Source organism: Vipera berus (genome assembly GCF_964194415.1).
Source record: "Vipera berus genome assembly, chromosome: 1".
In the NCBI taxonomy this organism is placed as follows: domain Eukaryota; kingdom Metazoa; phylum Chordata; class Lepidosauria; order Squamata; family Viperidae; genus Vipera; species Vipera berus.
In genome coordinates, this window is record NC_138202.1 from 228,476,430 (window position 1) to 228,503,782 (window position 27,353).

The window sequence follows — 27,353 nt, forward strand, 5'->3', positions numbered from 1 at the left end:
CTAGGAAGGCCTTTAAACAGTATCTAGTGCATTAATTGCACCCTTTCCTAGACTAGAAGGCCTTGCTCACGTTCACTCATATCTTGATCACCTCCCATTTGGATTTCTGGAATGCACTGTTCATGGACCTGCCCTTGAAGACCACCTGGAAAATTCAACTGATCCAGAATGCAGCAGCATGCACAGTAATGGAGGCCCCTAGGTTTGCCTATGTAACTCCTCTGTTGAGCAAGCTGCACTGACTTCCAGTTTCTTTCTGGGTGCAATTTAAGATGCTGGTCATCCCCTTTAATGCCCCATTTTAAACAGGGCAGGATTATCTGTGGGACCGCCTTTCCCTAAGGACATTACCCATCCGGCCAGGTCAGTTAGGTGGCCTTTTGAATTCTCTGCCCCTGACTTTTGTCAGGTGTCCATCTTCCTAGTCTTCTAAAAAGCTTTGAAGACCAGGCTTTTTCCCAAAGGGCTGGGAGATTAGGTGACTGCACATTAGAAGTTCGACTTGGTGCCAGGTTTTTATTGTTTTTAATATGCTTAGTTTTATAGTTTTATTATGATTTTTATGCTGTTTTAACTTTTGATTGGGAGCTGCCCAGAGTCAATTATAAAATGGGTAGCTATATAAATGCTTTAAATAAATAAATATGGAGCATTTGTCATAAACAGAAGTTGAATGTCAGTTGCTGAATACACAGTATGAGTGATAAATGATGGAAAGTGTGAGAATAGAATGCTTAGCAATTTGTTCATCACTGAATAGGGAATAAGATGAGAATGCACAATGGTTCCTTAACTGCTTAATGTATTCATGGAGAAATGTATAAGGAAAATTTCTGCGACAATAGTGTGTTGGTCAAGGATATAAATGTGTGTTATGTTATAATATGCCATGATATTGATTGAAAACCTGAATGATTGATAGCTAATGTTAGACTAGTTATATGATGCCGTGAGGAATATGGACTTAAAAGCTAATGTAAGGTCAAAGTAGCTATGTTTCACAGGAAAAAAATGAACAATTGCAAGGTATGCATATGTAGTTGAAAACTACAGCAAGGAGATGAAACCTATCTTATACACAGGAGAGGTTTAGTCATATTGGCACATATCAAGACTTCCAAGAAAGAAATGGCAAACTGAACACATCTCTGCCAACAGTGGAGCCAATAATCATGGGAGAATATAGAGCCAGCCAAGTAGATCAGCTCTTTCTGATTCATCTGCAAACAAGGAGACGATTTCAAGACTGCCAACAAGTCTTCCTTGTTCCATACAGATGCTCCTCACCAGGAGACTTCAAGACAATGGTCTTTGGCAGGTTTAGAGCTTTGGCAGAAGAGAGAGGAGCCATTTTCACTTATACCAGGGGCGTCTTTTTAAAGGACAATGGTTCGCATACTTCTCTAATTACTTTGGGAAATGGCTTGTAATTGCTGTTCATCTATTAAGAACCTTGGGATCAAGAAGTTTGATAACACTAGGTAAGTTATCTTCACGTCTTAGCAAGAGACGATTTAAATACAAGTTTAAGGAGTTTTTTATTTTTAAAAAATGGAATAAACATCAAAAGGGTGATTAGAACTTTGATTTTGGAAAATTACAAACAGAATAAAGGTTCAGATGGATTTGAAATAAGAGTTTGGAATTAAAATTGTCCACGTTCCTGAAAAATAATTTGCTTTGAAGTCTTAAAAAAAATCATGATAGGATGGGACTTTGAAGGTTGGTCACTAGAGGGAACCAGAGGAAACAACAATACCATTACAGAAGAATATCACTTAAATTTGACTTAACTAATACAGAATAGAGCAAAATAACATTGGATGTATTGAAGGATATTTTTGAACAATGGACCCGGAATTTAACAGTGCCTGCTTCTATAGATACTGAATAATAATACTGAAAAGTATTATCATTCTAGTATTTTAAAAGCTTGAAGTACTGTGTTGAAAATAAAAAGTAAAAATTGTATGTGTTGTCTTCACCCATATATTTAGGATGTCATTGGCTTTACTCATATATATTTTATAACACAGATTTTATTTATTTAATTGTTTTCTTGTCCATTTCTAAGGTTAAAAAAAAGCCTAGCAAGAAAATTATTTTAAAAAACAATATAATAATACTCTACAAAAACATTCAATACATACTGTAAATACAAACCAATGCAAAATAGGCAATGTTAGTTTCAAGCAATATTATTTTTAAAGTAACCACATTGTTGTACTATTCATACAATTATTTATATTATGGGTATAAAACATTTTTTATGCCAGGGGTTTTTATTTGGTCTTTGGATGCATTCCAAAAAACTAATGTAGAATATTGCCAAAAAAGCCAGGATGAAAACTTATAATAAAATATTAAATGCACTTTATAGGGTGAGTACATTTAGTCATTTCTCTCTTTTCTCATAGAGGCTGGGAACTTGGGAAGTACCCTCAGGATTTAGGGGACAATGTCCCCAGGTGGTACATCTCTGACCAATAATAGTGTCCTGTCAAAGCATCATAATGACTGTTGTTCAGTCGCTAAGTTGTGTCTGACTCTTTGTGACCCCATAGGCCATAGCATGCAAAGCATCCCCATCCACTGTTTCCCAGAGTTTGTCCAAATCTATGTTCATTGTGTCAATGATACTATCTAAGCATTTCATCCTCTATTATCCCCGTCTACTTTTGTCTTCCGTCTTTCCCAACATCAGGGTCTTATCCAAGGAGTCCACTCTTCTCATTTGGTGGTCAAAGTATTTGAGCTTCAGCTTCAGTACCTGTCCTTCCAAAGAACAGTCAGGGTTGATTTCTTTTAGGATTGATTGATTTGATCTCCTGACAGTACAAGGGACTCTCAAGAGTCTTCTCCAGCACCACAATTCAAAAGCAAATGACCAACCCTGGATGCTGGTTAATGCTTGCAATGAAAGGTAGGGCAGTACAGTACTAACTCCATTGGTTTGCATCTTTACTATTTGCTTAATTACCCTTCTTCTAAGCTCAAAATAGTATCCCATTTTATGCTCACAGCCACACCATGAAGTAAGTTGCACTGTAAATATTGTCTGGCCAAGGTCAGCTTTTTACTTTTTTATTTATTAGATTTTTATCCCTTTATTGTTTTTTGCAAATAACACAAGGTGATGAATATATCCAATACTCTTCCCTTCTTTTTCTCCACAACAACAACCCTGTGAGATGGATTGGGCTGAGAGAGAGTGGCTGGTCCAAAGTCACTCAGCCAGCTTGCATGTCTAAGGAGGGACTAGAACTCTCAGTCTCCTGGTTTCTAGGCAAGCGCCTTCACCACTAACACCACTTCGCCAGACAAACTTCAGATGAGTTTCACTCTATTCTCTTCTGGGATTATAATCCATTCAGAAATTATAGTTCTCTTCTGCTGAAATACTGAAAAAACCAAGGCAACTATCCATGTTTTCTTACCTGTCTGTAGCTTGAATCCTCCCCCCCCCCAAAAAAAAAAGAGTTGCTCAAGAGAATTGCCGTGAAATGAGAAATTGCAGTTGCTGGGGAGGGATTGAAACACTAAAAGAGCAGCTCCTGCATGATGGCTGTAGTTTAAATGTCACTTGATAAAAGTTCACGCTGTTCCCCTAATTCCTCCACCAGCAGGATTCCCTGGAATCAGACCTATAAATGAACATCCCACAAACGAGATGATACATGGCTACTATATCCATAACGCCCTTCCCTGAATCTGGAATCGGCAGATTTCCTACTTCTGAAATTGGCTCTTTTTTTTAATATGTGTCACATTGACACTTATTTGTATGAAATAACATATATCACAAAATGTTATTCTTTCCATAGAGTTTACTATTTTTCAAACATAAAGGTTATCAATTTTAAATGACTGATAAAAGTGCAGTATGTCTGTGGCAATTTGTTTCCAACTGAAAAAGATCACTATTAATAGGCAGATAATGTCTGGGATTTCCACAGCCTAAATGCTGCTATAAATAGTAGTTGAAAGTTTCCCACTTCATGCTTTCAGAAAGAACATTCTCCACTTCCTTTCATACAATACACTTGGGAGTTACATGAGAGCAATATTACTAAAATCTATGTTAGGCAAGTAACAAAAATGTATGGCTAAATTCATGCAGAATCCATTGGAAGAGATATAGGGCAGTCAGTCACACATTCAAAGTTACTGCACATATTTACATCCTAACCCAATCACTTTGATTATTTGGAATATTATTTCACTTTCTTTCTATTTAAAAATTTGATAGATAGAAAAAAATGGGATTTTTTTTGAGGTCTTTTACAAGCAGAAAACTAACTAAAATACTAAAAAGTACCTCTTCAGAAAATACAAATTATAACCTTCCTGGGGAACTGATTAGAATTAAGCAACAAATAAATTTCAGTTGCATAACCCAAATAACAATAGAATATCCCTAACTTCATAGATATATTTTATTTTTCACCCCTGATTTATTAAGGAAGCTTCCCTTGGTCTCATGTGCTCCAGATGTGTTGGGACTCCAGTTCCAAGTATTCCCAGGCCACCATGTTTTGCCATATTGACTGAAGAATTCTGGGAATTGCAGACCTAATTGGAAACCTCTACAGCAGGGGTGTCAAACTGCCAGCCCGCGGGCCAGATGCGTCATGCCGAAACCGCACCCACCCCATTGCCGGCCTTGGAAAAAAAGTCACAATACATCGTGACACATCACGTGACGTTGCAAATTTAATACCCCTGCTCTACAGCCTGAGCAAGACTGCTTTAGCTAGAGTAAAACCCAAAATGCTTTAACCTTGACTTCCAAAGGTTTATCTGATGAGGGAAAAGTGATTTCATATACGTGTAGGTCTAAGTACTGTAGACTGGTTGGTTTTTTTTGCTATTTTTGCTGTAATGTTTGTCCTAGATGCCAATAACGTTAAACAGTTAGTATATCCTTCATTTCTCCCTTTGTCCTCCTTTCCAAATGTCTGTGACCTCTGTTCCCTGTTCAGATATCTGGTGACCCTTCTTAAAGCAAAAATCAAACTTTATGAGGAGTTGCTTCCAGTCAGGAATGGCAAATTGATGTCCTGCAGAGAATGGGAGACACTGCGGCTAAATATGGTAGCTGGATGTGGGATCCAGACTAAAGAAATCTCTCCAGAGAAAGGTCATTTCACAAGTCTAGCTTAAAGTAAACATATAGCACATCTGTGCTGCAAAATTTCAGATTCCTCAGTAGGAACAACAACAACAAAATTACAACTTGAATTATATGAATGGGATGGTGCTTAACGGGTGACAAATCATTGTATCATATCCCTATTCCTTGGTTCTCTTGCTTTGTTGGCAGTAAAAGGTATAAAATATTCTCTAATCTACATCAATATGGTTTCAGCTGATGTAGAGCTTCACAATTATATTCTAAACTGCAGAGATACTGTATTTTGAATAGATTCTGCATTTCACATGTTGTTCCTCCAAAGGTCAAAGCAACTGAGATTTTTACAGAGAGGCAAGAGAGAAAGCACAATTTTATTCACTATATTGGTGGAGAATCATTATAAGGAGATTTAACTTTAATTTTCCTACAGCTACAAAGTAATTCTGGTTCTCCAAATCTAATGTTACACCTGTGTTCCCAGGTTCAGCTTGTGGTCTCCTTAGTATTTGTGCCTCAGTGTTCGATTGAAAGTGATTTGATTATCATTTTCAAATCACTTTCAACCGAAAACTGAGGCACAAATAGTTCTTTGGAATACAAGAAGACCCAGTGAATTTAAAATAACAGCAAACTTTACTGGTTGCAATGTGTAACTATTATGCGCACACACACTCATCCACACTTATTGTCCAAAGATGACTCAGAGTTGGTGGACTTCAGGACCCCTTTTATCCTCCCAAAGTCCTTGCTTTGTTCTGGTCGGTGGGACTTGGGGAGGGGATTCCTATGTGCTCAGACCCAAGTTCTTTTGCCTGATTCAGGTGATATTTTCTGTTTCCTTAAAGACTTACCGTATATACTTGAGTATAAGCCGACTCGAGTATAAGCCGAGACCCCCAATTTCACCCCCAAAAACTGGGAAAAGTTGTTGACTCGAGTATAAGCCGATCCGCCGTTCTGCATGCCTCGGAGGCTGGATCCGCGCTCTGCAAGCCTCTGGGATCCTGGGAGGCCTAATGCAAGCACCAGCCTGCCTGCCTCAGGTCTCCCCCACCCCCAGATACTGGGCTTCAGCACAGCTGGCTGTCTTGCCAAAGAGAAACATCTGGGAAGGAAAACCCTGTCTTACCTCTTTCCCAATTCTGCCTCTGCCCTTCCTCCTACCAAGGTGTTCTGGGACTAGTTCCCTAGCCTTTTGGAGCTTTTGGTGTTCGCCCATCAGCTGTCTACGGGGAGGCAACAAAGCTGCCTCTCTAGGCTTTGAGAAAAGGCCCCTTGCACAAAAGGCAGCTTCAGGACGAGCTTCCAAAAACCCTTTCCTTCCTTAACGCCCTCCCCACCTTCCCCCAGAAAGCCATATTTCTTTTTTTTTTATTGAAATTTTTTATTGAAGTTACAATATTATCCCCTCCCCAACCCACCCCAGAACCCCTCCCCCTCCCCCATATTTCTTCAATAACAAAAACATAAAAAGCTGGTTGGGATGTACTCGCTGATTTCCCCCCCCCCTTTTTTTAGATGCTAAAACTAAACTCTCCCTCTGCCTTCCAACCAATATCCCTTTTTAAAATCTTACCTTGGCTCCAGATGGAAGAGTAGAGGAACTAAGCTAGTAAGGAGAGAATTTTTTTCTGCAACTTTTTACTCCTGAAGTAGTAGTAGTAGTAATAGTAGTAGTAGGAATAATAATAATAAATCCCTAAAAGTTGTGCCAGAAAATGGAGGACGCTGGGTCTTTGCAAGTTTTAGCTGTCTGTCAGACTGCCTGAAAAGGGCGGCCTTCAGGCAGCCAGGCGGACAGCTAAAGCTTGCAAAGACCCAGCGTCCTCCATTTTCTGGCATAACCTTCGGAGATTACTTTAAAAAAAAAAACAAAAAAAACCTTCAGAGGAAAAACAGCTGCAGAAACATTTTGTCTCCTTGCTGGCTTGGTTCATCTACTCTTCAGCCAGGAGGGAGTCCAAGGCCTAGAGAAGGAGAGCTTTGCAGCATCCCTATGGACAGCTGATGGGCAGACAGCTGAAAGAAGCAGGCAGGCAGGGCGCGGAGGAACGGAGACCTGCAGGTCTCGGACTGCGGTGGCTTGGGAGAGGTGCGCGCGATCCCGGAAGCACCAAAGCCTCGGCCGCGCACAAGTCCTCGGTAAGTTTTTTTGTTGACTGGAGTATAAGCCGAAGTGGAATTTTTCAGCCCAAAAAGTGGGCTGAAAAATTCGGCTTATACTCAAGTATATACGGTAGTTCCTTCTTAATTACTTTCTCTGAGGGAGCTTTTCCAGCTTTTGTCCACCCTGCTTATGTGTTTGCTTCACCTTTAGGTATGGCAGTTTAGGCCCAGTGCTTTTTTTGTAAAAGAAAAAGGTGCCGGAACTCACACATGTCATACAACCCACCTTGCCTACCCTACAAGATTCCATCAAAAAAGGTGCCGGAACTCCGTTCTGAGGGTTCTACGACAAAAAAAAGCCCTGCTTAGGCCTATCAGATTAATTGGAATTTCAGTTGCAGATCCTGCATATTTTGGAGGATGAGAATTTACAGAAGACAATTGCAATTAAAGCTACACCCACATTATGTCGTAAAATGGGATTAATATACTTTCTAATATGTATCTGTTGTGTTGTTCATGGTCCACTTGGTTCTGGAAATTTCAGCTTGTATATATACCCCACTCTTTCTTATAGCAGATGGGACCACTGTGGGGACTATCACAGCTTGAACAATTTACACAACTGGCTTTCAGCAGCATGGAAGCCAAAATGTTCAAGGGAAAAATGTAACTGGCATTTCCTGAGATTTTTCTTCCATAGATAGTTTATTATTCATCACATTTTTATATCCTGTCTTTCCTTTCCACGAAGGATCATAAGCGATGTAGTTGACATTTTCTCAGCATTAGCCTCACAACCTTGTAACACGGATTAGAATGAAAGATACTAACCCCCCAAATAGTAGCTCATGTAGCCCAGTTTTATGGTTTTTTTTCCCCTCACTGCCAATGGCTCTCCTACTTTTGCTGCAATTGAACAATTGTTAACTCAGAATGCCAGGGCTAGGAATTTCCATTGCTAAGGAAAGTGGTTAAGTGTGAGTCATGCCCAATTTTATGATGTGTTTTTTTTGCCATGGTTGTTAAGCAAATCACTGCATTTGTTAAGTGAACCATGCAGTCATTAAGTAAATCTGGCTTTCCCGATTCTGCTTGTCTCAAGCTGACCAGGAAGGTTGCAAATAGCAATCACATGACCCTGAGATGCTACAACTGTCCTAATTATATGCCCGCTGCCAAGCGCCTGAATTTTAATCATATGACCATGGGGGGGGGAGAGGACCTATGATGGTCATAAGTGCGAGGAACAATTGTTAACTCCCTTTTCCCTGCACCTTGGTAACTCCGAACAGCCACTAAACGAAGAGGTTGAAGACCACCTGTATATCGCGGTGAAACCCCTCTACTGTTGTTCTTCGACCTCTTTTACCATTGCAGCCCCCGCTTCTGCTTTATTCTAATCCAGGGGTCTTCAAACCTGGCCCTTTTATAACTTGTGGACTTTAACTCCCAGAATTCCTCAGCCAGCATGCCTGGCTGAGGAATTCTGGGAGTTGAAGTCCACAAGTCATAAAAGAGCCCAGTTTGAAGACCCCTGTTCTAATCTAATAGTCTACTTCACTCTCGTCTTTGACCTAACTTTAGTAGCGACTCCGTGAGCCAGGGCAGGGCCCTCCGAGGCGTTGGCGCTCAGCCTTCCGCCTGCCGCGGAGCGAGGAGCAGGGCCGTCCCCGAGCTGGCCGCCGCCGCCGCCGCTCCGTCCCTGCCTGCCCGGCCAACTATTCGCGTCTTTCCAAAACGACAAGCCCTCCCCGCGAGAGACGAGCAAGGACAAAGGCGGAGAAAGCGGATTCTAGGCCGGCCAACCCCTGAAGTCTCCTCGGCGACTCCCGATGGCCTAAGCCAGGGGTAGGCAACCTCGGCTCTTTTATGACTCATGGACTTCAACTCCCAGAATTCCTGAGCCAGCATAGCTGGCTCAGGAATTCTGGGAGTTGAAGTCCATGAGTCATAAAAGAGCCGAGGTTGCCTACCCCTGGCCTAAGCGGAGCTGGTTTGTAGCCGATGCCGGGCGGGAGGAAAGGTGTGCGCGCCTCAGGCGGCGGCGGCGTTTGCCTGAGGGTGATAGCTTTCGTGAGCTCCGCCCGGCTGCTTCCTCCCCACGTGCCCGCCCATACTGTTTCCACTTCGGTTGCCGAGGGCCGTGCCTTTTTCTTCTTCCTCCTCCTCCTCCTCCTCCTCTCCCTGGGCGGCCGTCGGAGCCCGCGGTGAGGAGAAGGAGCGGCGGCGCTTGATTGAGTGCAGCGGCGCCCGGCGAGGGGAGCGGAGCCGAATCGCGCGCCCTGTCCCGAGAGTCCCGGCGGAGGAGAGAAGATGCTGCTGTCGCTGGTGCTGCACACTTACTCCATGCGCTACGTGCTGCCCGCCGCCGTGATGATGGGCACCGCGCCCACCTACATCCTGGCCTGGGGGGCCTGGCGGCTGCTCTCCACCCTGCTGCCCGCCCGCTTCTACCACCAGGTGGACGACCGGCTCTACACCGTCTACCAGAGCATGGTGCTCTTCTTCTTCGAGAACTACACCGGCGTGCAGGTGATTGGCGGCTCGCGGGCTGGGCTGGCGGACTCCATTCTCCCGCTCGGCCCTCCAAGCCCGCCCCTTCCCTGCAGCTGGTTTGGGCAGAGAGGGCAGAAAGGGGCCGGGGAGCAAATGGAGAGATAGGTGCCTCCGCAGGCTTCCCGGCCCGAACAAAGGAGCCGGCAGGAGAGGCTTTGGGGGCCTGGTTGAGCTGCCGACCTCGCAGGGCAGCAGTCGGGAAAACGCAGAGCCCGCTTGTGTGCTCTGTTCCGACTCAGCAGCATTATATATATCAGGGGTCTTCAAACTCGGCCCTTTTATGACTCATGGACTTCAACTCCCAGAATTCCTCAGCCAGCATACCTGGCTGAGGAATTCTGGGAGTTGAAGTCTATGAGTCATAAAAGGACCAAGTTTGAAAACCTCTGATATATATTGACAAGAGGAAGAAAGCGAGCCTTGGCCTCGTTTGGCGGGGTCCTTTCTGAAGTACTATGTCTCATAGGTTGCGTTTATTAAATTTAGAAACCACCAATTCCCATCCCAGAGGATGGAAACGTTCTCAGTCATTCTTCCTATACATTGGGCACAATTTGAATACCCAAGCTATATAGTAATAGTATAACCCAGCTTTAAGAATTGAAATAAATATAATATTGTTACGTGTAGCAACATACACACGATGACTTTTGCAAGAAAAGACATGATTTTTAAAATTAGATTGCATTTAAAACTCCACTGTTGAAATATAGAATAAGCCGGTATATCTGTCAGTGCCTTTGATTATACAGTGTCAGGTTCTTGTGTTTAAATGTATAGGTGGAATCAGTAGAAGGCCACATAATCTAAGCCAGGGGTGTCAAACTGCTGGCCCGCGGGCCAGACGTGTCATCTGGAAGCTGTGCCCACCCCATTGCCGGCAATGGCAAAACCGTCCCGATACGTTGCGCGACATCATGTGACGTTGCGAGTTTGACACGTCTGATCTAAGCAGTGGAGCAATACTGCATTGAGATTGAAGAGGGCATCTTAAAAATAATTAACATTATTTCTTCTTTAAAAGAAGAAACAAAATTTAACCTTTGATTTTAAGTTTTTTTATATAATTTTATATAATTAAGATAACTGTTTTTTGTCCTTTCCTAGATAATTCTGTACGGTGATTTGCCAAAAAGAGAATGTGATATATATATATATATATATATATATATATATATATATATATATATATATATATATATATATATATATATATATATATATATATATATATATATATATATATATATATATATATATATATATATATATATATATATATATATATATATATATATATATATATATATACACGTGTGTGTGTGTGTATATAAAATAATCAAAGTACAGGTTTGTATATTGCTGGTTTCTCTATAAAGTATTTTATGTAATGTTAATAATTATAATGCTGCCTGATATGCTACAAAGCATGGGAAAATCTAATGCTAAAATAATTATAAACATATGAAGGGTGAAGTAGAACTATAGGTAATCTTCACTTAATTACCACAGTTGGGACCAGAGTCTTGGTTGTTGAGCAAAGCGGTCAATAAGCAAGATGCCCTCAACTGTTTCACTGAACAACTGCAATCCCAGCACTCCCCACTGCGTCATTACAGGATCTCACATATCACAAAATGAATTGAGTCTCTCTCCATGCCTGTGTAGTATATATCCTGTGTAGTATATATAAAAGAAGCCAGATAAAAGAAGCATACAATAAGATGGGGGAGGGTCTTCAAGATGCTAACCATTCCCAAGTTTGCAAACCCTATGTGAGTTTGCAGAATTCAAACTCTTTCAAAAGGCCAGGGATGTGGGGGCCTGTCTCACTTCCGAGGGGGGGATATTCCAAAGAGAATACTCTTTTTTCTGGACTCCACAAGTCGAAATGCTTTAACTCACAGGTGTCAAGTTTGATCGCTTCCACAGATAACCCAGTGGGGCTTTAAAAGTCATAATCAACAATGTGAATTGGACCTGAAAGCAAACCGGCACCTAAAGCAACTTGCACAACAGAGGTGTTATATCTGCCATCTCTATGAAATGTATTTGATGCCCATCTTGTATCCAGCGACTCTGAGTGGCAAATTGCTCTCATGATTGCATTTTGTCCTGGCTGAATCTGGAAGAGCCCTGGTGGTGCAGTGGTTAGAGTGCAGTATTGCAAGCTAATTCTGCCCACAGCCAAGAGTTCAATTCTGACCAGCTCAAGATTGACTTAACCTTCTGAGTTGGTAAAATGGTGGTAAAATGAGGACCCAGATTGTTGGGGGCAATATGCTGACTCTGTAAACTGCTCAGAGAGTGCACTAAAGCACTACGGAGTGGTATATAAGTCTTATTGCTATTCAAGGATAGCCCCATGTAGAACACAATACAATACTCCAAGCCGGAAATGCAAGAAAAGCATCTCAGTCCAGGAAGGGCATAACTGACTCCTCAAGCAGGAGCAGGATCTATCGTGAGTTGGTGTAAACCCATCAAAGACCAGAGATGAAAACACTTGGATACAGAGAAGCTCCCCCACTCGCGGCCATTCCAGGGTTCAGGGTGAAGGCTGTTGTTCCCCATCCAGACCCCTACACCCTCCAGGTATGGCAAAAGAACATCCACAGCTGCGTTTTGCCTAGAAATGGAAAACAAAAACCTCCAAGTTAGCTAACTAGAAACTTGTACAAGAAAATGAAAGATGCTGAGTCGTTGTAAGCTTTATCTATCCCACAGGTCTGCAACCCGCGGCTCCGGAGCCGCATGCGGCTCTTTCAGCCATCTCCTGCGGCTCCCAGTCCCTCTGCCATGTGCAGTCCAAAAAAAAAAGTGGGACTAAAAAAGTTCAACCAATCAATTCAAATATGCAGGGTAGGTGCATATCTCGCCTTGTCTCCACTCTTCAATCAAACCGTTCTGCACATGCACGCATGTACGCACATGTGCACACATTTTTTGCGGCTCCCAGTTTTTCCTTTTGTGAGGGAACCGGTTCCGAGTGGCTCTTTCACTGTTTCAGGTTGCTGACCCCTGATCTATCCTGTAGACCCCAGTTAGGACTGAAAGGCTAGCCCAATGTTTCTCAACCATGGCCATTTGCAGATAGGTAGACTTCAATTCCTAGAATTTGCCAGCCAGCATGGCTGGCTGGAGAATTCCAAAAGTTGAAGTCCGTTTATTTTTCAAGTGGCCAGGATTGAGAAACACTGGGCTAGCCTGTCAACTGCCCTTTACAGACAGTGAAAGAGACAGCTAAAGCTTGCAAAGTCCCAGCACCCTCCATTTTCTTGCATAAGTTGGAGATGAAATCTTTTTTCCCCCCCTCCAGTTCTAGGGGAAAAAATGCAAAAAAGCCACTCTCCCCTTGTTTGTTTTGTTTTCTGCTCTTCAGCCTGGAGTCAAGGTAAGGTTTTTAAAAGGGATAGAGTGGAGGGAGAGTTTAACTTTAGCATCTAATTGGGGCGGGATGGGGGGGATCAACAATTCTGTTCCTGCCAGCTTTTTTTTGGTTTTGTTTATTGAAGAAATGTGGCTTTCTGGGAGGGAGGGAGAGAGAGAGTTAAGCAAAGGAAGCTCATCCTGCAAGGGATGGCTTCCCAAAGCCAGACAAGGGATGGCAGTAACAATAGCACTTAGATTTAGATACCACTTCATAGTGCTTTATAGCAGTCTCTAAGGGGTTTACAAATGTCAGCATATTGCCCCCAACAATCTGGGTCCTCATTTTACCGACCTCGGAAGGGTGGAAGGCTGAGTCAGCCTTGAGCTGGTGAGAATCGAACTGTTGGCAGTCGGCAGAATTAGCCTGCAATACCGCATTCTAACCACTGCACCATCACGGCTCAGACAGGAAAGCTTTGCAACCTCCCACTTTCCAGCTGATCAGAGGAGAAAGCTCTGGTTCTTTTTTTTTTCCTCCAGAAAGGCAGGTGTGCCTAGTGTTTTGCTTCCCCATTGTTTCTCCCTAGCAAGGCAGTCATCTGTGTGGTGCACTGAAATGGGGCGGGGGGAAGCCCTGAGAGGTGGGCTTGTGCCTGGGCTAGGCCTCCCAGGGTCTCCCCCACCCCTGAGCTCCACTTGACCCATGCATTCATGTACCAAATGCACTGGAGAGAGCAGGGACAGCTGGTCATTACTTGAGGCAGTTCATTTAATGTTTTCCCAACCTTCAACCCCAATAGGCAAGCTCCATTATGTTCGTAACTCAAGGACCACAGGTAGTCCTTGATTTACAACAGTTCATTTAGTGACCTTTCAAAGTTACATCACTTAACGTGATGTATGACCATTTTCCCCACTTTATGACCATTGCAGCATCCCCATGGGCACATGATCAAAATCCAAACACTTGGCAACTGGTTCATATTAATGATGGCTGCAGTGTCCCGGGAACGTGTGATCGCCTTTTACAACTTTCTGTCAAGCAAAGTCAATGGGGAACCAGATTCACTTAACAGCCCTTGTTACTAACTTAACTGCAGTGATTCACTTAACAACTGTGGCAAGAAAGGTCGTAAAATGGGGCAATACTCACTTATCAAATGGCTCGCTTAGCAGCATAAATTTTGGGCTCAATTGTTGTAAGTTGAGGCCTACCTGTATTCCATGAAGCCTTCTAATATTTTCTATGAATGTTGTGATGTACGTATGGGAGATTTTTTTTATCTTTTTCCCAGAAGGGGAAACGGGTAGAGAACATCAAAGATTGCTGTTTGATCACATCAAAAGCTCTGTATAATCCAGCATCCTCTTTCCTACACTGACTGGCAGGTAATAGTCCTCTTGCTGCTGATTGTCACCAGCTTTATATCCTACATGCCTCAAAATGGTAGAAGTCATGTATACTATAAAATTAATGGAAATGTTGATTTCATACATGATTTTATCTGGATTATTCTTTTTCTTCTTTTCCTTCATATCTCTAGCTACAAAAGAATTCAATTTACTGGGTTGGAACAGTTTTTTTTCCTTATCTAGTTTTAATTTTTCTGAATATTAATCTTCTAAACAATTCATTAATACAGTACATGAAGACACAAAACTATTTTTTTCTTTAAAGCCATGTTGTGCAGATTTGAAAAAAGATCTTTTTATGCTGTTTGGAGAACAGCTAGTGGAATAATTCAGTAATTGCATTAATAATTCAGTACTGGAAATAGTGTTTGCTGGTATTTAAGAAACAATTCTGTACTGGCTGATGAGAAATCTGCAGTGCCAAGTGATATGCATGTTTTATTCCCGTTTTTATACCCGAACCCTGTGCCAGATCTGCATAAACACGAAAACACTTCCTCTTCTTCCTGTTGATGCTGTGGTAGTGATGTCACTCGCACTCCACTAAAATTTTCCTGTGACAGTTGATTACAGAATTGTGATGGAATGTATATTTCCTACCTCCAATAAACATCCTGTTGCAGAATGTGTGTATGTTCTGAATATGCAGAAAACAATGTTAGTTCAAGGGAAGCATGCTAGTAAACACATCTGACTTTGGGTTTCGATCCACAAAACAGGTCCTTAAATCATTGTAGGAGGAGGAATAAGTAATGTTTAAAAATTAGTAACAGATCTTAAAAAAATATTTTTTTTTACACAGTTTCATTTGCTTCCAAAAGATTCTTGCATACAGAGTACAGTGGATGAAGTGATTGTATATCTGTATCAAATAGTTTTTTTAATAAAAAGAACCATGTGCTAAAGGAAAAAAAACAGCACATGGGAAACAATAGACTTGATTAGAAAATTGCTGTTCCAGAGGGACCACAAAATGCTGCAGCCAGTCATAAGTGCTAGCAGGTGCCAAATACCCCAACTGCAATCACATGATATGAGGCGGTGGTTTGACAGTTGTCACTTTTTCAGAGGCCACCATAACTTTGAATCATTCAACATCATAAACTGAGGACTGCCTGTAAACCCTTTAAAAGAAAAGTGTTGCTTTCTGGTGCCTCTTTTTCTTACCAGTTTGTTTGTTTGTTTGTTTGTTTGTTTGTTTGTTTGTTTATTTATTTATTTATTTATTTATTTATTATATTTTTATACCGCCCTTCTCCCGAAGGACTCAGGGCGGTGTACAGGGCAATAAATATAAAAACAATACAAAAGTTAAAAATGATTAAATATAATGCCCAAATTTAAAACAACAATTAAAAACATATTAAAACCCCAGCCCTAACCCATCAAACCAGGTCAGATTGCTCAAATAAATACGTTTTTAGATCGCGCCGGAAGGAGCGAAGGTCGGGGGCCATTTGTAGTCACAAAAGTCAGATTGGATAACCCGGCGACAATTTGAGTCATTTGGATTTTTCATATTTTCATGCTTTCGTGGCTGAAAAATTGAGAGTGGGATAGAATGGAATTCTCTGAGTTGAAGACTGTATAACTGAAATTTCTCTGATTTTACAAATGCAGAAATAGGGACACTACATTAGACTAAAACTGACTCATAATAGTCTTGCCTTTGAATGTTTTACTGATAGCTGGAAAGAGGTTTACAAGATTCAACAATAATAATGATTGACAGCCTTATTTTTTTGCAGGAGAGGTGGGGAAAAGACATGTTCATGTTTTCCAATTGTTTTATAGAGGTTTTTTTATGACCAGCAGATACACCTTCGCTTATTCTTGCTATTTGATGTATAAATGTACACCTGTATGAGGCAACTAATTTCTGCCAAAATGAGGTGCTTTCCACAATGAAGGCAATTAGTCCAACTGCCATTCAAAAAGATTTGGCTGACACAGGTTTACTTTGTTTTTTGGAAGCCAGAATGAGCAGAGAAGATTGTGGAAACATTGCTTCAGAAAGCTGCTTCCAAGCAGTGCTTCTGTTAAAAGTTGATTGTAGCTTCGTCCTAAAAGCTTTCTACAACTCCAATTAGCTGGCGTGAGATGTTTGGCTCCTTAGCAACATAATGATAGAATGAGACTGGACAAAGCATCTGAGGGACATTCATAAAAAACAGAACAATCCAAACTAAGAAAAAGTCTTTTTTTACTCCAGTTAACTTCTCTTAACTCTTGGTATTATAATATACCAATCTTTGCATTAGCGCTTATGTAAAGTAGCATTCATAAAATCAGTATTGTATACCAGGGCTTTTCAACCTTTTCACCCATTGTACCACTTTAAGGATAAGGCAATATCCGAGTACCACCAGTCGCCCAGCAAGGCATCAAAAACGTGACCAAAAAAAAGAGGAAAAAAATGATAAAGTACAGGTAGTCCTCAACTTACAACAATTCATTTAGTGACTGTTACAATGGCACTGAAAAAAGTGAATTATGACCATTTTTCACACTTATGACTGTTGCAGCATCCCCAGGGTCATGTGATTTACATTAGTATGCTTGGCAACTGATTCATACTTATAACATTCAGTGGCCCAGGATCATGTGATCAATGGCCGGGGGGGGCGTGGCGTGGCCAGCTCATCACTCAGGATGTGGGGTACCTGTGGGGGGGGGCAATCTGGATCTCTGGGGAGTGGGACTGGGATGGGTGCCTTCCCTCTTCTCTCCCATTGTCCCTTCTTTCCTTTCTTTCTCTCCCTCTTTGTCACTTAGCAAGCAGCCTCTTCTGCAAGCAAGTGAGCTGGGCAGGAGACCAGGATCAGTGTTTCTAAGCGCAACTTCTGAGCGTGGCTCAGCTGATCCCAGGCTCCTGCCCAGCTCACTTGCTTGCGGAAAAGAGGCTGCTTGCTAAGTGAGCTGGGCAGCAGCCCAGGATCAGCTGAGCTACGCTCAGAAGTCGTGCTGAGAAACGCTGATCCCGGGCTGCTGCCCAGCTCACTTAGCAAGCAGCCTCTTTTCCGCAAGCAAGTGAGCTGGGCAGGAGCCCGGGATCAGTGTTTCTGAGCGCGACTTCTGAGCACGGCTCAGCCGATGGCGGGCTCCTGCCTGGCTCACTTGCTTGCAGAAAATAGGCTGCTTGCTAAGTGAAGCCCCAGGATCAGTGGGCTACCCAGCGCTGATCCTGGGGCTTCACTTAGCAAGCAGTATGTTTTCTGCAAGCGAGCTGGGCAGGAGCCGTTCGCTTGCTAGCCCTTCCCCCCCAAACACACCACTTACCCTTCCTCGCTCACCGCTCAACTCGCTGTTCCTCTGAAAACAGGCCGGTCTGCCCCTTTTATACTTTTTCTTCTCTCTGCCCTCCTCCTCTTCTCTTCCAGGTGCACCGGAAGCTCCAATTAGCAGATCCTGGGGATTCTGGCAAGCTCTGCAGCTCCAGCTGATCTCCAGGTCTGTGTGACTCCGTTTTGACTTGTTCCCTCCCCCACTATAATTAGCTACACTGGGCTCGCGTACCACCAGCCAGGGGCTCGCGTACCACTGGTGGTATGTGTACCACCGGTTGAAAAGCCCTGTTGTATACAGTATTTTAAATGAAAACACAGTGTTCCTAAAACTCCCCAGCTTCTCTCTTTATTCTTGGAGAAACCATTCCAAAATATTTCATTAAAAGAGCATTCAAAAATATTTCATTATAAGAGCATTCAAAAATGTTTTAGTGTATATAATAAATAGCAGCCTTTTATTTGTTTGGACTGGTATTAAATGGACTTATACAACAGGACTTTACATTCTCAATAACACTCGTAAATTTTGCCATGAGACAACATGGAACATGATTTGAGATATGGTGACCTGCAGGAATAAGTAGTGCACATTCATTGGCATTCCATTGTTGGTGAGGGAACATTGTTAAAATACTATTGTATGTAGCTAAATACATATTTCTCTCTCTCTCTCTCTCATGCACACCTGTGTTGCATAGAAAAATTAGGCTAACATCTCTTGATCTAAATTAAACAAAATTTATTTAGAGAGAAAGTCTGAGTTTAAAGCAGTGTACATCTAGGTTAGCAAATGTTATAGGAGATGGATGATTGGCCCGATACAATAAACTGAGTTTTGCTTTAGTGCAGCAATTCTGGCTGAGCTCCATATTCTTTCACAAATTATGTTTGTGAGAACTGATAGAAGCACAAAATAATTGTGTTATGATGCAGGGCTGGAAGAAAAATGAGACTTTTTTGACTGGAGCAGCCTCATTGAGGCTTAGTCTTAAGGTTGAATTGTTTAACTTAAAAAACTACTATATATTTTGTTTCCACAGATATATTTTGTGATTTATCCAGGAGGAGCATTTTACAATCCAGAACTACCCAAAGTAATTACAGATAGCCAGTCATACTGAAAAGAAAGGTAATGAAAACTACCAAGAGTTGACAAGCTTAGTGTCTTTAACAGCTGAGCCATCGTGCCCCCTCTAATTCAGTTTACTGAAGGTCAAAGAGGTAACAGCCAAAGCATGCAAACCAAAAGAGTCTCTGACAGACATATGCCTTATTAGGAGTGCACAAAATAGTCCAAAATCAGTCCAAGATCCCAAGAGCCAGTTCAGAACAGCACAGGCAGAATTCATATGAATTGTCATACAAGAGCCAGAGATTAAATAGTAGTTTCCAGCAAAGGACTATAAGTTAAGTCTGCCTCTTAAATCAGTCTGCAGCCAGCTGTTGCTAATCAAGAGGTTTACTTGCTTGGCAAGATGCTTCATAGAATGGCTCTGCTCTTCTCTCTACTCACCAGGCTACTCCAGCTGTACAGATGTTGCCAGTTTTTGATCAAACTCATGTGATTCTTGATTTGGTGCTCCTGAGGCTGAAATTCTACAGGTTCAGTTGGGGGCACCTTATTTACATTCAAAATTCACTGAATTGATCCGTGATACTGGGTAGACATGTGATCATTCTCCTGAAAGATAAGAAGGAAAAAAAATAGCTTGGGTCTAGAGAAAATCAGAATCAATGGCTGGTTTTATAGATGTCAGCTGCAGGATCTAGAGATGTTACCATTTTCATGGGCAACTTGTTAAATCTTTTTCTCTCTGCCTTTCCTCTTGGTTAGGTCTCACAGTTTTGAAACATGTGCTTATTCCACGGGTGAAGGCCACTCATGTTGCTGTTGATTCAATGAAGAGCTACTTAGATGCAGTTTATGATGTTAGTATGGATCATAAAGGACAAAGGAAAGTGGCAGCATCCATGACTGGTGAGTAGGTGCTGTTAAATTACTTTTAAAAAAACCTTCTCTTGCCTGATTCAAGCTGGGAGAATCCACATCCTTCATGGAATGTCTACAACAGGGGTCTTCAAACTTGGCCCTTTTATGGCTTGTGGACTTCAACTCCCAGAATTCCTCAGCCAGGCACGTTGGCTGAGGAATTCTGGGAGTTGAAGTCCACAAGTCATAAAAGGGCCAAGTTTGAAGATCCCTGGTCTACAACATTCAGGATGAACTTTTTTTGTGTCCCAAATGATATACGGTTGGGTTTAGCTTTTTGTTTGACTTCTAAGTTTCCAATTAATGGCTTATTTCCATTTTAGGTTGTCTTTTGGCCAGCAAAGGCATTTTTTTAGATAAGCTAGCGTTTAACATGATTTGTTGATTTTAAAATGAGGAGGGGGGCTCTTGGTTCTTTCTTTCTTTTATATGTTTTTATATTTTAATTATATAGTTATATTTTGTTAACCTTCCACAAGAACCCCAGTTTCTCATGTGGCCCCATCGGAAAATGAATTGCCAACCTCTGAATAAAATGTTAACAATATCTTTAAAGACATATCTGAGAAATCATAGATCTTGTTATTCAATTTTCAAAATTTAATTTGAAAGAAATATATGCAGCTTTTTGGAGCAAAAGATTTTAAAAGATTTAAAATCAGAGTCTAAAAAATCCAGACTTGAAACTTGGATCAGTTTTTAAACATTGTTAAATAAATAAGTTTGCCTTTAATTTTACAAATAACTGAAATTAATCATATTATAACTAAAGTATATATAATGTTCTTCTGGATTTTAGACCTTTTTTGTAAGGAGTGCCCAATAATTTATATCTGTATTGAACAAATTGAGTTCAAAGACATTCCAGAAAAACAAATGTTTATGAGAAGATGGCTTCACAATTTTTTTAGAAATAAAAACCAACTACCTTTATTACTTGCATTAAGAAAATTAGTGGCTGTGAGTGGGAAATACCACTCAAACTGATTTTGTGACACTTGTGACTGTAACTGTGAATCAATACGAAACTGGATTTCTTTTATTTTCAGGCCCATGTACTTGGTCCAATTTGAATCAGGATAGCCACATCTGTAAAATAATATTTTGTAAGATACTATACTATACTATAATATACTTTTACTAATTAAAAGTAGACTGATTATCTTTGCCTGATAATAAAAGATATTCAATTCCAGATTAGTTCAATAGAATAAAGTAACTTGATTGATTTTGGCTTTGAATGTTGTGTATATTCACCCAGTGGGAACTTATCCCATAAATCTGGGTTTATTACATAAATGTGCTGAGAATTTATGGCTTAGCTAAAGCTCCAGTCATTTTCATTTGAGTCCATTTAGCAGCTTTAATTATCTATATTTGCTTACTTAAAGAAAATACAGCTATGCAAAGCATTCAGAATTAGTCCCTCCTTCAGAAAGCGCATCAGTATGAACAAAACTGAAGATTAAAGCTGCCACATCCTTTGTTAGATCCATGCAACTGCTTCAGAAGACAAGAACACTTCCATTAGAATTGCTAACAAAATTGTCTATGCCTACACAGAGAGAGCTGACAATATTTCTTCCAGGTGTTGTGACTGCTTGAGCATTTCAGATAGAGATACTTCATAGGTGCTAAATTGCTTTGTATAACATCTTTTTTAGTGCTTTGTACAGCCCCAAAAATATGTCTGGCCAAATTACACACTGCAGTAAAATTTGTGCTATTTGTAGAAGATTAAAAAGTTCATTCCCTAATGTGTGAAAGAAAGAATTTCAGCCCAAAACTCGTGATTCTTGGAGGAAAGTATTTGTGATAAATTATCAGAGATAATCAGAGAATTGTATAAAAGTTTCTAACCAAAAGCATGTGATAAATAAATCTCATTTTTTCCTTGCTCCTAGATTGCTAAACAGGATTTTATGATGCAAAAGATTCTAAAAGAAGAAATAAGTTCCTAGGAAAAAGTCTTCACTCCAAACTAAGTCTCCAGAAAACATTGCCATGCTAAATGTTTTTAAGCGGCTTGATCACCACCATGCTACTAATAGAATCTGGAAGGAAACTACATGAAAACACGGATATATGTCAGCTTACTAGGCTGTCTCTGGGTCAGTATTAAAGCGTAAAAACTCTGCACTTTCGTTCAGTGGATTTTCTCTTGCTTTGCACATCGCATCAAATTCTTTCCTAAATTTATATTAACATTTTAAATAAAGTCTTATCCACTGAATAAGTCCAATTGCAAGTCCATTCTGCCTTATTGGTTTACAAAAGCCTCGGGAGCCAGTTCACTTGAGCCTCTTGCTTTGAGCCTCTCTGAATTTCTTCAGTTCCTTTGAATGAAACAAAGGAACTGTTCTCTACAAGGTAACTCCCAAGTAGTTTTAAAGCTGCTTGCACAAAGTCAGCCAAGCACACTCTTAACTTCCTGCACAGTCAAGTTAGGCTGGAGGGCAATTTAGCAAGAAAAGATTATATTTCTAATAGATTACTTGGCTCTCGATAGGTATATGCTGCAGGCAACTCAATTAAGCACAGGAAATACAGGTAGTCCTCGACTTAGGACCACAACTGAGCCCAAAAGTTATGCTGATAAGTGAGAAATTTGTTAAGTGAGTTCTGCCCCATTTTACGACTTTTCTTGACACATTTCTTAATTGCAGTTAAGTTAGTAACATGGTGGTTAAGTGAATCTGGCTTTCCCCATTGATTTTGCTTGACGGTTGCAAAAGCTGATCACATGACCCCAGGACATGTGACTGTCATAAATATGACCCAGTTGTCAAGCATCCAAATGTAAATCACATAACTATGAGGGTGCTGCAAAGGTCATAAGTGTGAAAAATGGTCTTGAGTCACTTTTCTCAGTGCCATTGTAACTTTGGTCACTAAATGAACTGTTGTAAGTCGAGGACTAGCTGTAGATGAACTCTTTGATAATCAGCTAAGGTGTGCAGGAATTCCCACTTGCTACAAAGTTTATCTCCCAGTTGGTGCCAGGATAATTAAAGTCACCCATTACTATTGTATGTTTCCTGTACACCTTAGCTAACTGACTACAAAAAAAATCATCTATTTCTTCTGCTTGGTTCGGTGGTCTGTAATATACATATATGACAATGTCATTCTTTTTTTCCTTTTACATTAACTCATACGCATTCAAGGAGGCTTTCGTCGTTTGTTTTATGCATTTCTGTAGAGGTGTAGTGATTTCTTACATATAATGCAACTCCACTTCCTCTTTTGTTAGATCTGTTTCTTTTGAATAGTTTATATCCTCCCAACAGTACATTTCAGTCATGAGTTTAACCCCACCAAGTTTAGGCAACTATATCATACATGTCCTCAGGTGCTAGGTGTTAGTTCATCCAGTTTGTTCCTCATACTTTGAGCATTAGTTTATAGACCAGACATGTCAAACTTGCGACGTCATGTGACGTCGCGCAATGTATCAGGACAGTTTTGCCATTGCCGGTAGTGGGGTGGGCACAGCTTTCGCATGATGCGTCAGGCCTGTGGGCCAGCAGTTTGACACCCCTGGTATAGACATTTGAATCCTTTATGGTTGTCCCTGCATTTGTTTCCTACATCTCCTGTTTTGAGTTCCTTCCCACCACTCCCTAACTGATTGGTTGCCTTGGGTTTTATGCTTGGGATTAGGTCCTAAAGATTGGCCACCCTCCCCTTCCAATTTTAGTTTACAGCATAAGCAAACACATTCTTCCAGATACAGTTCTTTCAGTATAAATTTTACAGATATCATTCTTTCAGTATAAACTTTGTTGGGTGCTGTCCACTTCATGGATGGTTATCCCAGGGAAGGAACGTTACATATACATCCATGGTGCAGAAGAAGAAGAAAAGGAGATGAAAAAGAACGAATTGTAGTACGTCAAAGTACTTTTCATTACTATCAGATGATGAGCATTCAGAGAATGTTGGAATAATGTTGCAAAGAAATAGAGCTCTTTTTTATCCTTGGGAATATCAGAATAACAGAGTTGGAAGGGACCTTGTAGATCTTCTAGTCCAGCCCCCTACTCAAGCAGCAGAACTATGCCATTCCAGACGAATGGTTGTCCAATCCCTTCTTAAAAACCTCCAGTGTTGGAGCACTCACAACTTCTGTAGGCAAGTCAAATATTTTGTCAGGAAATTAAATTGGTACCTTAGGAACAGTGTCTTCAGCCATTCAATATGTTCTGCATTGTTTTTCAACCACAGTAACTGGATTTGCAGAAGACCACTAAGATGAGAAGAAGTAAATCTTGTGGCTTAGTGCGATATGCAAACCCTGCCTTTTTGTCTCAGGGAACTAAAATGTGCCTCCATGGTGTTTAGAGCACTATAATTGTTTAAGTTAGTTAGATCAGGGGTCCCCAACCTATGGGCTCTTGGCCAATGAGCCGCAGAAATGGCTAGCCAGGGTGCGCTCATGTGGGCACGCATTCTCCCCCCACTGGCACTAGCGCCCACGGTCTTGTTTGCACATGTGCATGGGCACAAACAGGAACACTAGCGTGCAGGGGGATGCATGCCATTAGCATAGTGGTGTGTGTGCATGGCCCTTTTATGCATGCACGAATGGGTGCTAGCTGCCACAGGAGTGCACAGCCATGTGGGTGTGGCCCCATTTGCATGCATGCACACATGCACACAGTAATTTGGAAGGTGCTCTCCCCTCTGGGCCGCGAGCCCAGAAAGTTTGGAGAACTCTGCTCTATGCAAAATTTTGTATAATAGGGAAATCTATAAAAATAAATGCCTTTCTTTAAAAAATTGGACATGAGTGCCTTTCAGCCGTTAATCAACTGTGAATGTTTAATCAATCATTGTTACATACCAAATTTGTTTTTCTTTTCTGTGTTTTAGGACCTGGCACAATATGTAAATGAAGTGAAGCAAGATAATGAAACTCTCCATGAAATTAAGCAATTTCTATCATCAAATCGAAAATTTGGTAGGATTTTATAAGATGCTGCTTTTTTATTTTTTAGGGATTTCCCCCCTTTTGTAGACTTGTCATTTATAAACCTATAAGCAGGAAAGCTGAAAATGAAAATTCTGGCAGGGTTAAGACTAAAGTCAGGGTGGAGCACAGGCAATTTTGTCCAAAGGTAGAGTCAATTGCAGGTAAGAAACTAAACCAATATATTCTGAAAAAGGTTTGAACACAGATTCCAGAAAACTGGGATATTGAGAATCATAAGAGGGCTAATCAAGAGAGTTAGAATGGAAACAGGAACTCTTAAGGCAGGGGTCCCCAACCCCCAGTCCATGAACCGGTACCGGGCCGCGGCATGCCAGCAACCGATCTGCACAAACAAGCAAAGCCCCATCCACAGGATGCAGGCAGCTCACAAAACCACACACCCTCCGGTCCATGGAAAAACCTCTCCACGGAACTGGTCCCTGGTGCCCAAAAGGTTGGGGACCTCTGAGTTAGATCATTGTTAATTATCTGGTATTATCTGATCATGCTGGGAATATCAGTGAGAAATAGCTGAAGAACATAGCAACTTGTTCTTCCAAGCCAAGCATTTTCTTGAGATGCACTAATTAGGGAAAATGCAAGAACTATTCAACTTTTTCCTTATTCTGCTCGCCAGCCCCTCCCCTCCTTTTTTACTAAGGTATTTAGGTGTTCATAAAACATAAAAAGCTACAGAAGCAATTCTTAATTGCTCTAATTTTAGGTTGATTTAGAAAAGCGACTGAAAAGGAATAAGAATAGTAATTAACATTTAATGTCTCTCAGTCAACTATAATATAGCACACTGAAACATTTTCTCTTTCTTACACATCTGTGCGTGCGCAAATGCATATATGTAGTCTACTTTCTGTTGAAAGTTCCCAAATTGGATAAAATAAAGTAAGATGATAAAACCCAAAGTTATAAACACTGAAATCATACAAAATTCTGAAACCATAGAAGAAGACCATGGCGGGCTGGAAGGAGAAGCTGGACCACATCTGGAAAGCATTGTGCAGAGGAAGATTGGGGTTATGTTGCACTAAAGTTGATGGAAAATAGTACTTAAGAGATTTTTTTAAAAAAATAAAAAAAAACCTGGCACTGCACTGGATTGAACATTTTGGGAGCCAATTTTATGACATGGGTTGAATTACAGTGTAATCAAGTAATCGGATTAATTCCCACTAGGAAGAAAAGAATAACTCCACACAGACATTGATTTAAACACCTTTGGGAACTCCCATTTTATGACCTGCAAATGTGCAGTTCTGAGTAAAAGCCAAAAAATCCTTGTTAACAAGATATAAATTAACTTTCCGGTACAGATAGTCTTCAACTTCAGTGACCATTTGAAATTACAATGGTAAAAAAAAAACCACGAGTTAGGACCATTTTTCACACCATTGCCGTATCTCTATAGTCACATGATCAAAATTCAGATGCTTGGCAACCAACTTGTATTTATGATGGCTACTGTGTCCCAGGGTCACAGGATCTCCTTTTGGGACCTTTTGACAAGCATAGTCAGTGAGGAAGCCAGATTCACTTAACAACCATGACTGTGAAAAGACCAGCTTTCGTTTATTCAGCCTGCGTTTGCTTCTGCTGGACTTTTGAGCCTCTTTAAGGCTACTCATTGGGAGGGGACAGAACAATGACACTAACTTAACAACAGTGATTCATTTAACAACTGTTGCAAGAAAGGTCATAAAATGGGGCAAAACTCACTTAACAAATGTCTCGCTTATCAACAGAAAGTTGGGGCTCAATTGTGGTTGGAAGTTGAGGCCTATCTGTAGTCCATGAAGCCTTCTAATATTTTAATAATAATAATGTTGGAAGGGACCTTGGAGGTCATCTAGTCCAACCCCCTGCTAAGGCAGGAAACCCTATACCATTTCAGACAAATGGCTGTCCAGTCTCTTCTTAAAAACTTCCAGTGTTGGAGCATTCACCACTTCTGGAGGCAGGTTGTTCCACTGATTAATTGTTCTAACTGTCAGGAAATTTCTCCTTAGTTCTAGGTTGCTTCTCTCCTTGACTAGTTTCCATCCATTGCTTCTTGTCCTGCTCTCAGGTGCTCTGGAGAACAGCCTGGCTCCCTCTTCTTTGTGGCAGCCCCTGAGATATTGGAACACTGCTATCATGTCACCCCTCACCCTTCTCTTCATTAAACTACACATACCCAATTCCAGCAACCGTTCCCGATATGTTTTAGCCTCCAGTCCCCCAATCATCTTTGTTGCTCTTCTCTGTACCCTTTCTAGAGTCTCAACATCTTTTTTATATCGTGGTGACCAAAACTGGATGCAGTATTCCAGGTGTGGCCTTACCAAGGCATTGTAAAGTGGTATTATTTTCTATGAATATTGTGATGTATTTATGTAATAAAATCTGCATTTGTTTACTTTTCAAATATTTACAAACATTTTCATTTCAGGGGCCACCCCCCTTTTTTAGCTATTGATTATAACTAATATCAGTACATTATGGCACATTCTGTGATTTATTACA

The 27,353-nt window shown here is 41.0% G+C and overlaps 1 long non-coding RNA gene across 1 annotated transcript; it reads left to right on the forward strand.

Moving 5' to 3' along the window:
- The first annotated feature begins 18,838 nt into the window (after positions 1-18,838).
- LOC308660643 lies at positions 18,839-27,094 on the forward strand. Its single transcript, XR_014024770.1, has 5 exons — positions 18,839-19,000; positions 19,706-19,849; positions 21,766-21,972; positions 24,737-24,824; positions 26,917-27,094. It is a non-coding gene; the product is annotated as an uncharacterized lncRNA (long non-coding RNA).
- Positions 27,095-27,353: the final 259 nt, after the last annotated feature.